This window comes from Triticum aestivum, chromosome 7A (assembly GCF_018294505.1).
Source record: "Triticum aestivum cultivar Chinese Spring chromosome 7A, IWGSC CS RefSeq v2.1, whole genome shotgun sequence".
Taxonomy (NCBI): Eukaryota; Viridiplantae; Streptophyta; class Magnoliopsida; order Poales; family Poaceae; genus Triticum; species Triticum aestivum.
This window is the reverse complement of record NC_057812.1, coordinates 576363292-576380540: the sequence shown is the minus strand read 5'-3', so window position 1 is coordinate 576380540 and position 17249 is coordinate 576363292. Positions and strand designations below refer to the sequence as shown.

The following is a 17249-nucleotide window of genomic DNA, read 5'->3' as shown; positions in this document are numbered from 1 at the left end:
TCCAAGTTCAACTTCCACATCAAACTCATGTTCACAGATATCTTCACATTCATAGATAATGTTCACAACCATGATTCACTTCAAATCAAATAAAATGTGAGGAGACTTATAAATAAAGAAAAATCCCTAGTTCTTACTACCAGTGCGATCATAACAAAACAAGACCATACGAAACTAATTATATTCTGGACATTTTTTAACTAAACGTGAATAACTTCTGGAAGCAGGTATAATTTCTAATGCCGGTCGCGGTTGGGGTCTACGATGTTTTGAGCCAAACTAGGCAACACGGCGGATGTCTATGCTAGCGATGTGGTGGTCGTAGCCTTCACGGTTTCTGAGTGGTGGCGGCTCCCGTGGTCTACTATTCCTCGGTGTCGGCGGTGGCCGCGGACATGTTGGCCACCTCCGCCGGCATGCCGCAGTTCCTCCAACGTTTGCGTCAGATGGCGCAGCCAGCCATGGTGCACTGGATGTCGTGGTCCCCCGTGTGGGTGTGCAGCAACTAGCCACTCCTCTGCGAGCAGGCTTGGAACGTCGAGTTGATGCACCAGGGGCCAGCTTCGAGCAGCGGCTTGCTCCTCCGCTTGCCCGCCTGCAGCCTCGCCCATGGTACTAACAACCTGGGCGGGGAGGGAGGTGGGGCAACGAGTTGCTCGGCTCGTCGGGGCACCCAACTAGCTTTTATGTCAGAGAACTCGTCTTCCTGCTCACCGGATGCTACGGAGAGTGTGGCGAAAATGGTGCAGGGAGGATATGGGGAGCGGTGGTGTGGTGCGGTTCTTGCCAGGCGTCTGGCCTTGTTTAAATAGCGGCTGGACGAGAGGAGCCAATCGACGTTGTGTTCTAAAATGCCGGCTGATGCTACTTCTTGAGCTTGCGTTGGTTTTTCCCTTGAAGAGGAAAGGGTGATGCAGCAAACTAGAGTAAGTATTTCCCTTAGTTTTGAGATCCAATGTATCAATCCAGTAGGAGACAATGCACAAGTCACCGAATACTTGCACAAACAAACACCAACTTGCACCCAACGCGATAAAGGGATTGTCAATCCTTCACGATTTTTTTGCAAAGTGAGATCCGATAGAGATGGATAAACGGTAAAGTAATATTTTTGGTTTATGAAACAAAAAGTAAAAGATTGCAAAGAAATTAAATAGGAAACTAATATTGTAGATCGAAAACTTATATGATAGAAAGTAGACTTGGGGGCCATAGATTTCACTAGAGGCTTCTCTCAAGATAGAAAATATTACGGTGGGTGAACAAATTACTGCCGAGCAATTGATAGAAAAGCGCAAAGTTATGACAATATCTAAGGCAATGATCATGAATATATGCATCACGACTGTATCATGTAGACCGACTCCTGCCTACATCTACTACTATTACTCCACACATCGACCGACTCATGCATGCATCTAGAGTATTAAGTTCATGAAGAACAGAGTAACGCATTAAGTAAGATGACATGATGTAGCGGGATAAACTCAAGCAATATGATGAAAACCCCATCTTGTTATTGTTGGGGAACGTAGTATTTCAAAAAAATTGCCTACGATCACGCAAGATCTATCTAGGAGAATCATAGCAACGAGTGGGGAGAGTGTGTCCACGTACCCACGTAGATCGAAAGCGGAAGCGTTTAGTAACGCAGTTGATGTAGTCGAACGTCTTCGCGATCCAACCGATCAAGTACTGAACGCACGTCACCTCCTCGATCTGCACATGTTCAGCTCGATGACGTCCCTCGAACTCTAGATCCAGCTGAGGCCGAGGGAGAGTTTCGTCAGCACGACGGCGTGCAGGGCTTCGCCTAAGCACTACGACAATATGCCCGAGGTGGAAATCCGTGGAGGGGGGCACCGCACACGGCTAAGAAATCAACTTGTGTGTCTTTGGGGTGCCCCCTGCCCATGTATATAAAGGAGGGGGGAAGAGGAGGCCGGCCTAGGAGGGGCGTGCCTATGTGGGAGTCCAATTAGGATTCCCAATCCTAGTTGGAGTCTCCTTCCTTTTCCAAGAGGGGAGAGAGGGAAGGAGTAGAGAGGGAGAAGGAAAGAGGGGGGCGCCGCCCCCTCCCTACTCCAATTCGGACTTGCCATGGGGGGCGTGGCCACCCCTTGAGGCCCCTTTCTTCTTTCCTGTATGGCCCATTAAGGCCCACTACTTCCCCCGGCGAATTCCCGTAACTCTCTGGTACTCCAAAAAATACCCGAACCACTCAGAACCTTTCTGATGTCCGAATATAGCCTTCCAATATATCAATCTTTACGTCCCAACCATTTCGAGACTCCTCGTCATGTCCGTGATCTCATCCGGGACTCCGAACAAACTTCGGTAATCAAATCACATAATTCATAATACAAATCATCATCGAACGTTAAGCGTGCGGACCCTACGGGTTCGAGAACTATGTAGACATGACCGAGACACATCTCTGGTCAATAACCAATAGCGGAACCTGGATGCTCATATTGGCTCCTACATATTCTACGAAGATATTTATCGGTCAAACCACATAACAACATACGTTGTTCCCTTTGTCATCGGTATGTTACTTGCCTGAGATTTGATCGTCGGTATCACCATACCTAGTTCAATCTCGTTACTGGTAAGTCTCTCTACTCGTTCCGTAATGCATCATCCCGCAACTAACTCATTAATCACATTGGTTGCAAGGCTTATAGTGATGAGCATTACCGAGAGGGCCTAGAGATACCTCTCCGATACACAGTGACAAATCCTAATCTCGATCTATGTCAACTCAACAAACACCACCAGAGACACCTGTAGAGCATCTTTATAATCACCCAGTTACGTTTGTGACGTTTGATAGCACACAAGGTGTTCCTCCGGTATTCGGGAGTTGCATAATCTCATAGTCAGAGGAACATGTATAAATCTGATGAAAGCAATAGCAATAAAACTAAACGGTCATTAATGCTAAGCTAACAGATGGGTCCTGTCCATCACATCATTCTCTAATGATGTGATCCCGTTCATCAAATGACAACACATGTCTATGGCTAGGAAACTTTAACCATCTTTGATTAACGAGCTAGTCAAGTAGAGGCATACTAGGGACACTCTGTTTTGTCTATTTATTCACGCATGTATCAAGTTTTCGGTTAATACAATTCTAGCATGAATAATAAACATTTACCATGATATAAGGAAATATAAACAACAACTTTATTATTGCCTCTAGGGCATATTTCCTTCAGTTATCCTCGATGGCAACAATACAATACATGCCTTGCTGCCCCTACTGTCACTAGGAAAGGACACCGCAAGATTGAACCCAAAGCTAAGCACTTCTCCCACTGCAAGAAAAACCAATCTAGTTGGCCAAACCAAATCGATAGTTCGAAGAGACTTGCAAAGATATCAAATCATGCATATAAGAATCCAGAGGAGATTCAAATAATATTCATAGATAAGTTGATCATAAATCCATAATTCATCGGATCTTGGCAAACACACTGCAAAAAGGTATTACATCAAATAGATCTCCAACAACATCGAGGAGAACATGGTATTGAGAATCAAAGAGAGAGAAGAAGCTATCTAGCTACTAGCTATGGACCCGTAGGTCTGTGGTAAACTACTCACGCTTCATCGGAGAGGCAATGGTGTTGATGTAGAAGCCCTCCGTGATTGAATCCTCCTCCGGCAGGACGCCGAAAAAGGCCCCTAGATGGGATCTCACGGGTACAGAAGGTTGCGGCGGTGGAAAAGTGTTTTCGTGGCTCTCTGATACGTCTCCAACATATCTATAATTTATGAAGTATTCATGCCAATATATTACCATTCTTGGATGTTTTACGATAATTTTATAGCAACTTTATATCATTTTTTGGGACTAACCTATTAACCCAGTGCCAAGTGCGAGTTGCTGTTTTTTGCTTGTTTTTTACATCGCATGAAATCAATATCAAACGGAGTCCAAACGCAACGAAACTTTTGGAGATTTTTTTGGACCAGAAGGAACCCATTGGGCTAGAGCTGCACCGGGGGGTGCCCCGAGGGGGGCACAACCCACCAGGGGGCGCCAGGGCCCCCTGGCGCGCCCAGGTGGGTTGTGCCCACCTCGGTGGTCTTCCGCACCCCTTCTTTGCACTATAAATTCCCAAATATTCCTAAACCCTTCGAGGTTAACCTAGATTAGAAGTTCCGCCGCCACAGGGCTCCGTAGCCACCAAAAACCAACCTAGACCTGTTTCGGCACCCTACCGGAGGGGGGAATCATCTCCGGTGGCCATCTTCATTATCCTGGCGGCCACAATGATGAGGAGGGAGTAGTCCACCCTCGGGGCTGAGGGTTTGTACCAGTAGCTATGAAATTAATCTCTCTCTCTCTCGTGATCTATATCATGGGCTTTGTTAATATAGTCGGATCATATGATGTTTCTCCCCTCTATACTCTTGTTGTGATGAATTGAATCTTTATCCTTTGAAGTTTTGTCTTGTCAGATTGAATATTCAGAGATGAGAACACATGATATATGTCTTGCGGTATGAATACTTGAGGTGACAATTGGGGTATCTTATTGATTCACTTGATATATGTTATGGCATTCAACTCGCGGATTCCCGCAGTGATACTGATAGTAGGTTCAATCTTACGGTGTCCTTACTCTGTGACAGGAGGAGTCGCAAGGAACGTATTGTATTGTTATTACTAAGGTTAAAACAACGGGGTTCGAACATATTATTTGGTCTTAGTTTATCTACATTATGTCATCATGCTCCAAGCATTACTCTATATGTTATGAACTTAATCCCTTAGGATGCATGATGTATAGCGGTCGAGGGGTGGGGTAATAGTTGCATATGGATTTCGGTCTATTTGTCTCAGGCATAATGCCCATATATTGATCATGCCATGAAGAATCGTCATAACTATGTGTTATTCTATCAATTGCCCAGCAATAATTTATTTACGCACCGTACGCTCATGAGAGAGATGCCACTAGTGAACCTATGGCCCGGGTCCATTCACTTCATATTTACTAAACCCCTAAAAATATTGCTGCAATTTATTTACTGTCATTTTTAATTATATTTTATATATCTAACACTACCAGATTTAATCCTTGCAATTGACGAGAATGAAGGGATTGACAACCCTTTTGCTGTCATTGGGTGCAAGCGTTGGTTTTTTTGTGTGTGTGTGTGTGTGTGCATGTACCACTTATCTCGTCTGTGTGATGTCTCCTATTGGTTCGATAATCCTTGGTTCTTAACTGAGGGAAGTACTTTACGCTACTACGCTATATTGCCCTTCCTCTTTAGGGAAATCCCGATGATATCACAAGGTGCAATTACCATTGACGAAAATCACTTTCATGACGCGCCATTTATCATTACGGAAGTGAACACTTATGTGATGATAAATGCATTATTGCCATGGAACACTTCTACGACAACACATGTATGACTATCTTGATTCCGTGTCACAGATGTACATGCATGACAAAAAACGTGACCTATTGTGACAAACACATGTCATCATGAATGTGTTTTTTTAGTGATAACCCGGTAGTATCACTCGTGAAGGGAGCGGTACAACTGCACTAGACAATGGTACAACCGTTGTGGCCAAGCAAACCTTGTGCACTCCATAAAGAAGCGCTACAACCGCTGAGGAGTCCTGGATTAGGGCCCCTCGGTCTGCGGGCCTATCTCTTAGGGCCGGACTATTGAGCCGGTTTGCTAGGTGGCCGAACATATGTGGAGACCCCGTATCCGGACAGGAGACTTTTTGGTGCCTTGGTGTGTCCTCCAAGTCAAGATGAGAAGAATCAGCATGTTTATCCTTTCCTTGTAACCGACCATGTGTAACCCTAGCACCTCTGGTGTCTATATAAACCAGAGGGTTTAGTCCATAGAAGGAAGAACAACAACCATCATCCTACTAGTTTAGGGTTTACTTCATCTGATCTCGTGGTAGATCGACTCTATAATCCTCATATACACAAGCAATATAATCAAGCAGGACGTAGGGTTTTACCTCTTAAAGAGGGCCCGAACCTGGGTAAACATCGTGTCCTTGGTTCCTTGTTCCCCATTGATCCAAGATCCACAGCTCGAGACTCCCTACCCGAGATCCACCGGTTTTGACATCGACAACCGCTTGGGAGGTAAATACACTGGTTAGACTTGAAATTTTCTCCTCAAACTGGGAAGGTAGATATGTGGGTGCAATATGTATTTGTGTACGTGATTAGATTCTACACGTACCTTTTGATACAGACCCCCTGTTAATAGTATGATTTTCTATGACTAAAGAAATCAATGTCGAAAATGTCGTCTTCGCTCTTTTCTTTTCAGAGGGGTGCCTAGCCGTCTTATGTCATGTAAATATGCTTGTGTAGCTCAAACACAGGGTTAGTCTGCAAATTGCGTTTTCATCAACACCAAAACACTTATGGCGGGAAATGCCCTTCCAATGAGGGTACGAAAGAACGTACAAACGATTGTTTCAAGCACAGTTGAAATGTAAATGACCAACGGCCATGAAGAGCTTCCGCACATCAGCTTCCTCAACAAAAGACACACTAGAACCAGTCTGCAAATTGTCGTGTCTATGGTCTTAAATGAGAGGTGTGAATCTCCGTCAACGTCATCCAAAGGAGGTAACCAAACATGTTTTACACTTGCCACCTGCGACGGCCTTTGGAGAAAAAACAACATCAATACTTCCAAACCTTCACCACTAATTCAATTTGTTGGAGAAACCGGGCCATATTGCAAACAAATTGAAAGAAGAAGACAAAATTGTAGCCCCAAGAGCAAGCTAAATGATTCTTGATTGACCCATCAACTAACAAGATATGTAGAGAAGCGATAAATATGACAAGACCTACTCCCACAGGCCCTTCGTCAGTGTTGGGTTGATTGTCGTTGAGTCAAGAAGAGACATTACTACAATTCATCATCACTTTTCAACTTTCAACCTCACTGATGCCGCCATGGAAACAAAACTTCAAAAAACAAGAACCTGCTAGAACTAACTAAGAACAACGAAAGGAACGGGTCCCTCCTCCTCTGGCCGTCGACGAGGCCGCCGGACCGGAGATCGGAGGAGTATCAATCTGCAACGTGGAAAACAGACTCGGTGGGAGCTTCGTGTTTGCAAAGATAAAGCTTTCCCCCGAAAAAGATATGGAAAATGTTAACGAGCTACCGCATCCTTGATCTTGCTTGACTGGAAGGGGCAAGTAGTCAAGATCGTAAGGCTGGTCACAATGGGGAGGAACTTAGGAGTAACATCACACACTCCAATACAACTTTGCTTATGTGGTACATATTTAATGAAGAGAGAGGTGCTTGTGGTAACTAGCTAAGTTACCGGAACATCATACACTCCAAAAAATAATGAGTCTATAACCTAATAAATACATCGTTGCATGACACTACATAGATGTTCCTACTACCTCCGTTTCAGTTTACAAGTCCTGCGCGTATACCTAGGTTGCCAATTTTATCACCATAATATAAACTATATAACACAAAAATTATACCTTTTGAAAGTAGAAACTCCGAAGTTTATGTTGGTATATTTTTTGTAACATATGACTTGTATTAGATTGGTCAAATTAACGATTTAGGGATACGCGCACGCCCTGTAAACTGAGAGAGAGGTAGTAACATAGTTTAAGAAAGTGTGTAAGTTGTTCTTATTCATTGTGACCAGCCTAATGCAGGACTGGCGACGGCACGCTGGCGTTGCGCCGTTATAATTCGCCACGCCAGGCAGAGGAGAGCCGCTTTTCCACGGCTCGGCTCGCTCGCCCGAGGGGAAAAAAAGGAGAAGAGGGAGAGAGAGAGAGAGAGCTCGCCCGCTCGAGGACGCCCGTTCCTCTTCCTCCGCAAGAAATAGGCGCAAACACAACAACACAGTGGAGCCAACGGAATCCCCAAATCGATCTCTCGTCTCCGGGCCGAGAACCCCCAATTCCCAGTCCCCAGCCCCCATTCCAGTCGCCCTGATCCTCCCCCGCAGGCGATTCGTCGGAGTTCGCCGCCCCTCGCGGCCCCGCCGGTAAGCCCAATCCCTATACACCTATGGCCCTGCCCGGCCTCGCGTTTCTCTCGCCCGTTCCATGGCCAATCGGATCTTCCTTTTCCCGGCGACGCGGCGACGTTCTCTGTTTTCGTGTCCGCTAGGTTACTTTCCGTGCGAATTCCTCAGCGGTTGATGCCGTAATCTGCTGCAGGGTTCTGTGATTCCGCCTCGGGGATCTCTCCGCTGCTCGCCGGCCAGCCATGGCGCCGGCTTCGGCTCCGGCTCCGGCGTTGGACGTCGAGGGCGAGGTCGGCGGCGGCAACAGCCAGAACGCGCTGAAGTCCGAAGCCGACGGGGAGCGTTCCGTCGCTCCCAAGACGGGAGGCGGTTCTGTGCCTGGTGAATTCCGCTCAGATGACCCGGCCACAGATGTCTGTGAGGACGGTATCGACTCCTCAGATGTCCCTGCCCTGGCTGTGGATGTGAACGGCGAGGGCGGCGGGGCCAAGGAGAATCTGGGCAAGGTGCGGGTGAAATCCGAGCCGGAGCACTTTGAGGGCGAAGGCGCCGTTCTCGCCCCTTGCACCGGGCCTGCGGGTGCCAATTTTGTGGGGATAGCTTCCTCCTCCTCCTATAAACTGCCTGTGGCAAGTCCGGAGGACTCGACTGACGAGCGAGGAGGGGATAGCACAGAGTGCTCGAGCTCGTTCGCAGACTCTGGTGATGAGGCAGGCAATGGTGACCTGGAAGTGAATTCTCCCTTTTCAGTTCATGCTAATGGCGGTCAAACCTCCGCGATGCCCAGGTGAGTCTGTTGGCAGTTCCTTGTATGCATTCAATGATACTGGTTGGATGATTATGCAACCCTGTTTCCAGATTGTCTGGTTGTATTGTTTGAGAAAGAAATGAACAAGCAGAATACCCTGTTAGGCAGTTAGTAACTGATATTATACACTCTTGGCCTTGGGTTTCCCGCGCTGGCAGGGTAAAGGGCAGTGCTATGAGTACGATAATTTTTTTACGACTTCTGTACGACACTGCCCAGTTACCCTTGGATCAGATCTATGCATCAATAGGAATCGTGGGATCACAACGTTGGACGTGAATCGGAAATATCTAGTCGTACGCAGAGCAATTTCGCAGGGTAAAAGGTAGGTTGTAGAGTTTTGTTTGCTCGTAGCAATTTCGCCGGCTTACTTATTATTGCTTTCCCTAATAAATACTAGTGCATAGGTTATACAGAGCTGGTTACAATTAACTCATCCATCACGCCGGCGACTGTTTATAGTTTATCTGCCAAAATTAGCAGTAAGTGATCCGCGCCGTTTTCTTGTGATCTCATCGTGGTTTTCGCTGAAAATGTTGGGCCTACAATTTAACCTTCATGTGTTTTGTCGAGTATGTATTGAGATTTGTCAAGGAAGTAAGGATAACCAGAAAAAGATATTCAAGAGACAACTAGAAACCTTCATGTGAATTGTGAAGGCAAGTGCATGATCTGTAGTTATGTCTTGATGCTGCTCTAGTCGCTATTTGAAAAATCTTGGCAAATGAGCAACAGAACACATGAACTGAATTGAATGCCCAACGTCTTCAGCCTCTAGCTCTGCACCAAAATTAATGACTAGAGTACCCCTGGGTAGGGTACATCCTAGTTTAAACAGTCAAGAAGCAATTCATTTGACATAAATGTTAATTCACATATACATTTGCTAACATCAACCATCCAGCTAACCCCGTCTTGAGTAATCCAAAGGCATGTCCGCCAACAGTTTTCTGTGAAGCTCAACAATAACTGAAGGCACTGCTCGTAGTTCATGACCTCTAGTTATAGAATGCAGACTTTCTTCTTTTTTACCCCTCTTTGTCTGATACTCACTGAATTGCTGTCCCAACATCTATGCACCAGCAATACACCCAGGTAGCTATTTGCTAATTTAAACAGTTGAGAAGAATTTCCTTTAGATAAATGTTTATAATTTAAAGACTTCTCTTGTTTGACAACACACAAAATTTGTATAAGTGACTCAAAGTTTATGACATCCAGTTGTGTCCTCAGTTTTCCTTTTAATCGCCCCTTTCTAGTTTCCAAGATCTGCACAACATGTTCACCTTTTTTTAGATCATCAGGGAGGCTGGTGGCCACCCCAGTTCCATTAATCATGAAACCACCAAATCCATACAGGTCTAAAAATCAGGTAAAAAGATCCAGCAGCTAAAAGAAAGTTGGTAAAGACATAAGCCACCTCCAAAAACAGGGGAGGTAAACAAAAGGCTACTTAAAAGGAAAATTACAGCAGGATCATCAGCCCGCAAAAGCCCAAACTATACAGCAAGACCAGAGAAACTTCTGCAACAGCCTCATCTCGGAACTTGGTCTTCTTCAACGGAGACTGGGTTGGCGATGGCGCAGGTTCCAGAGGACTGCAAGGGCTAAGCATGGCCATCTTCAGAGCACACTGCGGATCCTGCCTGGGAGGGGAAGACAGTAGCTCACCAAGTGGCAGGTCAAGGCTGCGATCAATTGCATCTGACAGAGAAAGCTTGCTAAGGAGCGCTGAATTCAGGTCGGCATCTTCAGTGCCAGACTCATGTGTAGTCACCCCAGCAGGCAGTATGGTATTTTGATCACCGTTGAAAGCATAAGGAGAGAGATTCCATTCTCTCCAAAGCACCATACTTGAACAGGATTTTCAATTTTTTCAGAGTAATCAGGATTAGCCACCACACCTGTTTGATGTCAGACCACATCATATTATTATAAACATGGGAATACCTAGTTTTCCATATATGCACCAAAGAGTATAAGCACAGATATAATTAAGGGCAGCATGATTTTTGTTTGCTGGTCAAAATCTAGCTACTGACAGAAAAACATGTTCACCTTTCAGCTACATTATTGACTGGAGTATCCCAGGGTCTAGTCAAGAGGCAGTTCCTTTGAGTAAACATCGATTCACAGATATAGTTGGCACATCAACTATACATTCATATATTTCTCTTCAATAATTCGAAGCACTCTTTCTCTGTCTTCTTGGATGTAGACACCAAATTTATGTGAAACTCGGCATTACATGAAGGCTGTCTCAAAAGAAAACTGGTGCCACATTTCCTTATTTGAAACATCAGCCAACGTTGTGTCCGACATCTTCAGCCTGCAGCATTAGGGACCAGAGTAGCCCTGTGTAGCTACTTCCTGGTTGAGATAAACATTCATTCAGAGAGATATTTGCCGACATGAATTATCATCTGTTATTCTGACGGCAATGCATGTTGTGTTGTGCACTTGTTTCTTCATAAGTCTAATGGAGCCAAAAATTGAGTTACTCTTGTGTGTGCTTCAAATTTCTAGCTGACCTGTCATATTCTATGGGTATTGCATCCTCAGTGCAATATTTCCATATAGAAGAAATTATATCTACTATGTTATGCTTCCGTTTTGTGCAATTTTTTCACATGTAAATTATCTTTCAGAAGGAAAAAGGTAACTGCCGAGTGGAGGAATGCGGTCCGCCCAATGCTGTGGAGATGTGAGTGGTTAGAGCTGCGCATGAAGGATCTTTTATCTCAAGTATCAAAGTATGACAGCCAGCTTGCTCTCATCGAGCAGGAAAAAGAGTTGCAGAGAGCAACAAGCAAGACAAATGGTTGTAGGCAAGAATCTGGGAAGAACTGCAGAGACCATGAAACTATTAGCATGGAGAGGAGAAAGCGCAAAAGACATGAAGACACCGTGGACACATCATTGTACCTCAAGAAGCACAAGATATTATCATACTTCTTTGGTCCGCTATCTATTTATTTTCTGTTTGTAGGGATAGTGCATCACTTATCCCATGGTTTTCTATGTTTTGCACCAGGATACTACTGGTAATAATAAGGTTATTCTTGTCTTCTACAGATAAGCAAAACAAGGGAGCTGACGCAGATGGCCTCTTAATTGATGATGATAGTCATGGTCAAGGTATGGATATGGTGATCATTTTCAAACTCTTTGCTGGAGTTAACAAAGAAAGTTATTTACTACTGTACCTATCAAAATTTTACATTAAGTCGAGCTGCCATGTTACTTAACCGATAGAAAATGCTTGCTTATATTAGGGCACCTTCATTTGTGTTGTAGTCACATGCAAGCAGTTAAGTAGCTGACCATTAGGAAGCTAAAAACTGCAGTCTTTCATTAGTTATGACTGTATGACAGATTTCAGTGCTCTGCAACCAGCAGACATCTGTGGAACTCATTTTGCTAGGTGCATGCTTACTGTAAGAAAGCTGACAGACCTACTGGCGCCTTGTTCATACACTAGGTAAAAATGTTCAGGGCATCATGTTAGTGAGTGCTTTTATTTTATCAAGATAGCTGACCTGATGGTTTGTTAAATAACCAAGTAAATAAGTATACAGCCATATCTTGGTGTGTGTTCCCTGCATCTAACTGATTCATAAATCTTAGAGTTAGTTTTAACTGTTAACATCCTATTGTATGATGAATCAGTTAAGCGTAGTACGTTGCAGCCGTTTAGGGATTTATTAGGTTGTCAGTGTAGAAAATGCAAAATCCATCTTTACTGCCTACCCTCTGGGTTTTAAGTAATCCCATCATTGCAAGTGCTATCTGTTTATTTGATTTAGTCCTAATGCAGTTGGGGATGATACTAGACGCCGCCTCGAAATTGTTGGTTTGCCTGCGTCCAAGGAATATGATATGGCTTCCAACCAATTTGTGTTACAAAAAGTTCTCATGAAAATTGGTGGTATCCAGTCTCGAGTTCATCGTCTACAAGAGCGTCTCAGCAAGGCTCGCTCTAAACAAGCAAAGTTGGCATCTTTCATGGATCATGACCAGGTCAAGGTGGCTGAGAAGAGGCAAAGGATACAAAAACGTGCATTCTCTCCTGAGAATGATCGATATGCTAAGCCACAGAAAAAGAAGAAGCTAAACATTTTGCTGGAGCAGGAGGATAGACCAACTCTGTCAGTAAATCCCACATTGTCTGAGAGGGCAACTGATTGTTTAATAGAAGATCCACAGGGTAATAGTGAAGAAAAAGCTCTAGAGAGGAGCCAGGCACATAAGAAAGACATCACAGCGGATCTACTTCTAGCTGTTGAAAGTTCCTTACCAAATGGTCATTTGGGAGATTTGTGCAAAGAAGTAAGTCCTTGCTCCTTGGTCCGTTAACAGATGTTTCTTCTTTGTTTCGTTGCATGGTCCGTAGCTTATGCTTCTTTAGTCCATTGCTTTGATCTTGTTCAGTTGTGGTGAATTTGGTTCAGCTCAGTTGTATTTAAAGATATTCATTGTGAAATGGAATACATATCCACCTATGGCTTGTATGTACATAGTAGGACTTCGATTTAGAAAACCCTAATTATGAAGTATATAGAATATAAAACAAATGCTACACTGCTGTGAAAATATTGTACAAATGACTTGTCTACTTGTGAACTCTGGTCGAGTTAAATGCGTCATTAGTCCATTAACTCAAACTCTTTGCGCACTTTAGACCAAGAACTCAGAAAATGATTGATTTAGGCCAACTCGTTTATTTGATCAGTTAAGTCTAAAACCGATCCAGGAGAGAAAAGAACGTCCACGTGGCTGTCGCATCGGCATATCTTGAACCGCTCGCGCTTGGATTAATTTTACAGGGTGGATTTTTGCAAAAGAAGCCGTCACAATTTAGCTAATGGCACATTAAAAAAATATAAGCGAGCAGTGTATTGAGTGGGAATCGAGCCTTACAGAATATAAGTGACAACTCGATCCGCTAGAATGCACAATAATTTGATATAAATGAGGTTAATTAATTATTTCTATACGGTACGTTTAATTGTTTTTGAAAAAATAGCCAATTGTTGATGTTATTTGTGTTTAAAAAAATAAAAGACATCGGGCATCAGGTAGGCTTGAATGGGCGCCCTAAGTAAAGGAACGTGATGTGCTGATGCTAGGATGCAAATCGGTTCATCGCAAAAAAAGAGAAGAAGAGCCATGCATCATACTCGCAAAAATAAAAATAAATTAGCAGGACAACTATTTTGCAGCTAAAAAAGAAAAAAAGCAGTATGACATAACCACCATTGTTTATTTCCCAAACAAGGAGAGGAGAAGAAACAAATACGTACACATTGTGGATGCTTGCGGTATCTCGTTTGCTAGAACTAGCAGCTTAGCCGGCCAAACATATCTTGATTTAGTTTGCATGTACATAATAAAAGGAGCATGTAATGATGGTTCGCCGTGCTTCTATATAGTTTTTTTTAGGGTAAAGCTGGTGATATATACTAAGCTTCCATCCTATTAGAGTCATTAAACAGGAAAGAAATAACTTTATTTATCAATAAAAATAGTGTTAATTCTAGTGGTTGGAGGTGTCACTTATTTTCCCTAAGGCCTAGGTTCGACTCCCACTCAGTTTTTTTTAAATATGCCATTAGCTAAATTGTGATGGCATATTTGCAAAAAAACACCCTATAAAATTTACCCAAGCGCGAGTGGTCCAAGATATGCCGACGTGGTAGCCACATGGACGGTTTTTTTATCTCCCAGATCGGTTTTGGTCTTAACTGATCAAATAAACGAGTTTATGGCCTAAATCGATCATTTTCCAAGTTCTTTGCCTAAAGTGTGCAATGAGTTTGAGTTAATGGATTAATGGCGCATTTCACTCACTCTGATCCCCCACCCCCACCCACGAACCCTGAAACAATGTCTTCCCTGTGATACAAGAACTGTAATTAAGTCTTGGATACGGGATTTGGGACCTGTGACAGATGTGTAGCATGTTATACATGAGATCTTAGGAGTACATTTCATAGGAGGATGCTTGTACACCAGATCCATCCAGAATTTCATATTTACTGTGCCATGACAAGTAGAAATTGCAGGTTCTAAAACTGAGAAGTCACAGTGCAATGTACTGAAGCACTTCACTTGCAATTTTTCGATAGCACACAATACAACTATGCTATATTTCTTCGGCAGCTACCAGATCTTTCAGTGGCCAGATAATTTAGGTTATGCCATATAACATCCACTATCCAATAATCATCTGATTCATTTCAGTTGCTAAGAACCTTTTATTTGGCTAATCCCTTTTTTTAATAAGTTAGCTCCTTGGGTAATACTTCTGCATGGGCATTAGTTGATATTGTTGCTGTTTCTTTTCACAGAACACTGATGATATCCTCATAGACAACCAAGGGGCCAAAGATGGGTATCAGCCGTTTGAGAACACCAAGCATCCCCCTGAGGAACCACCTGTGCTTATTGAGAATGTTGCTAAAACTGCTCCATCGAAAGTTGGGAATACCTCTGAACCAGTGGAAGCCGAGAAAAGTTTGGTCCCACTGGTTAAGCAAGAAGTAACTATTGGAAAACTGCCAGTTTTGAAGCATGTCTACTCTGGAAAGAAACGTGGAAGGACACCCAAGACAGAAGATATGGACTCTGCAGCTGCATCCAAGAACCACAATAAAGAGGCCTCCGAAACACCTTCTGCAAAGCAGAAAGCTGAAGCAACACCCTGCGCTGAAAACGAGAACGCTGGCTCAAAGAAGCAGAAAACAGTGGACATTCGGTCTCCTTCAAATAAGTCAAACTCTGGGAATTCTTGTTCAGCTGCAGAGAAGCTGAAAATTGGAAACTCATCCTCAGCTGCAAAGGCGCAGAAATCTGGAAGCTCATCCTCATCCGCAAAGGCTCCAAAAACAGGAAACTCATCCTCAGATGGAAATAAGCAGGCAGCTGGAAACTCATCATCAGCTGCGAAGAAGCCAAAAATGGGGAACTCATCCTCGGATGGAAAGAAGCAGGCAGCTGGAAACTCATTCACAGCTGTGAAGCCAAAAACAGGAAAGTCATCTCCAGATGGAAAGAAGCAGGCAGCTGGAAACTTGTCCGCACCTGCAAGGACGGAGATGAGTGAAAACATCCACACCAATCTTAGGATTGAGAAGGCTATCTTGGTGGAGGTGAACAGCAGGAGGAGTCAAAGGGTACGAAAGCCTAAGGTTTACTGAAGCAAAACCGGACTGCTCAAATTCAGGGTAGTGTAATTATGAAAAACAGGTCTTGTTTATCAATCTATCCCTTCCGTCTTGCTGAAGTTCGTAGCTATATTGACAGCGGCTTCTCGCAAAGTAATTTAGTGTAGATATTCCTAACCTTTTCGTTTGGGTCACCAAACTAAAAATATGCTTCTTATGTATAGTTGTTCTTTGCTGAGCTTGTGATGCAAATATGCTTGCACTTGGTGTCTCTCTACTGCATTGTTTGTTCAGTTTTGACACTTCCAGTTGTATTCACCTAGCATTTGTTTCCTCCCTTGGTTGGTGATGTTTGAGTCAGGCCAGACCTCCACCCTTCTACTACTCCGTCCCACAATATAAGATCGTTTTGCGAGCTGTTTTAGCTTGCAAGACGATCTTATATTACGGGACGGAGTATATTGCAGGTTGAAGACGATAAAATTATGTGCCCCATAATTCATTAGTTGAGGCGAATCAGTCTGCCCTCCTGATGGAGACAATGATGATTGATAACACCAAAAGATCAACCCTTGCACCTTCAGTTGGTCACTTGACACAGACTGCCAAAGAAGGCTTAATTCCCATTCAAAAAGAGAAGGCTTAATTCTCTGTGACAGAGAATCAGAGGACAGCGAGGAGTAATCTTGGATTTACTGGTCGGAATATTTACCCTTCTAGGAAGAGAGGAAATTGGTGTTCAGAAAAGCTTCAAGCTGGCAGAAAAAGTTGCATTGATAATGGAATAAGCGCAACCTTTCCTTTCATAGGTACATCCTTCTAACCAATACTTTTAACAGTTTGCAACCTGTGATATAGCTCATGTCATGGAGTAGATGTGTCCTAGCTTTATGACCGTTCAAACTCATTCGTAAGCGTCAGCATGCTTTTCTGTGTACATTTGATGGGAGCATACTAGATATATGGTCTGTTTGTGGCATAACTAAATAGAGTCATATTGAACTGCTGAAGATTTCAAGACCAGGTAGGTTATCTCTCTTATCGCATACAGCTGAAGAAGTTCAGCCTTTTTGCTGTGGGAGGTGCGTGATAGTGATCTGGTGAAGGATGCGGAGACTACAGCTAACGGCCTGACTGGTGCATCCGGTGATTTACTGTTGAAGAGCATTACTTGTAATAAAATATCCTCATAAATTTGAAATTAAGTAATCCTGGTAAACTTTAATCAGATTGTAAAGAGCTAAAA

General features: G+C 43.6%; 1 pseudogene across 1 annotated transcript; it reads left to right on the top strand.

Annotated features, from left to right (window-relative positions):
- The first annotated feature begins 7787 nt into the window (after positions 1-7787).
- LOC123148379 (uncharacterized) lies at positions 7788-16274 on the top strand (annotated as a pseudogene). The gene is made up of 5 exons (XR_006473776.1): positions 7788-8047; positions 8223-8816; positions 11486-11975; positions 12655-13166; positions 15188-16274. The product of XR_006473776.1 is annotated as an uncharacterized protein (transcript).
- Positions 16275-17249: the final 975 nt, after the last annotated feature.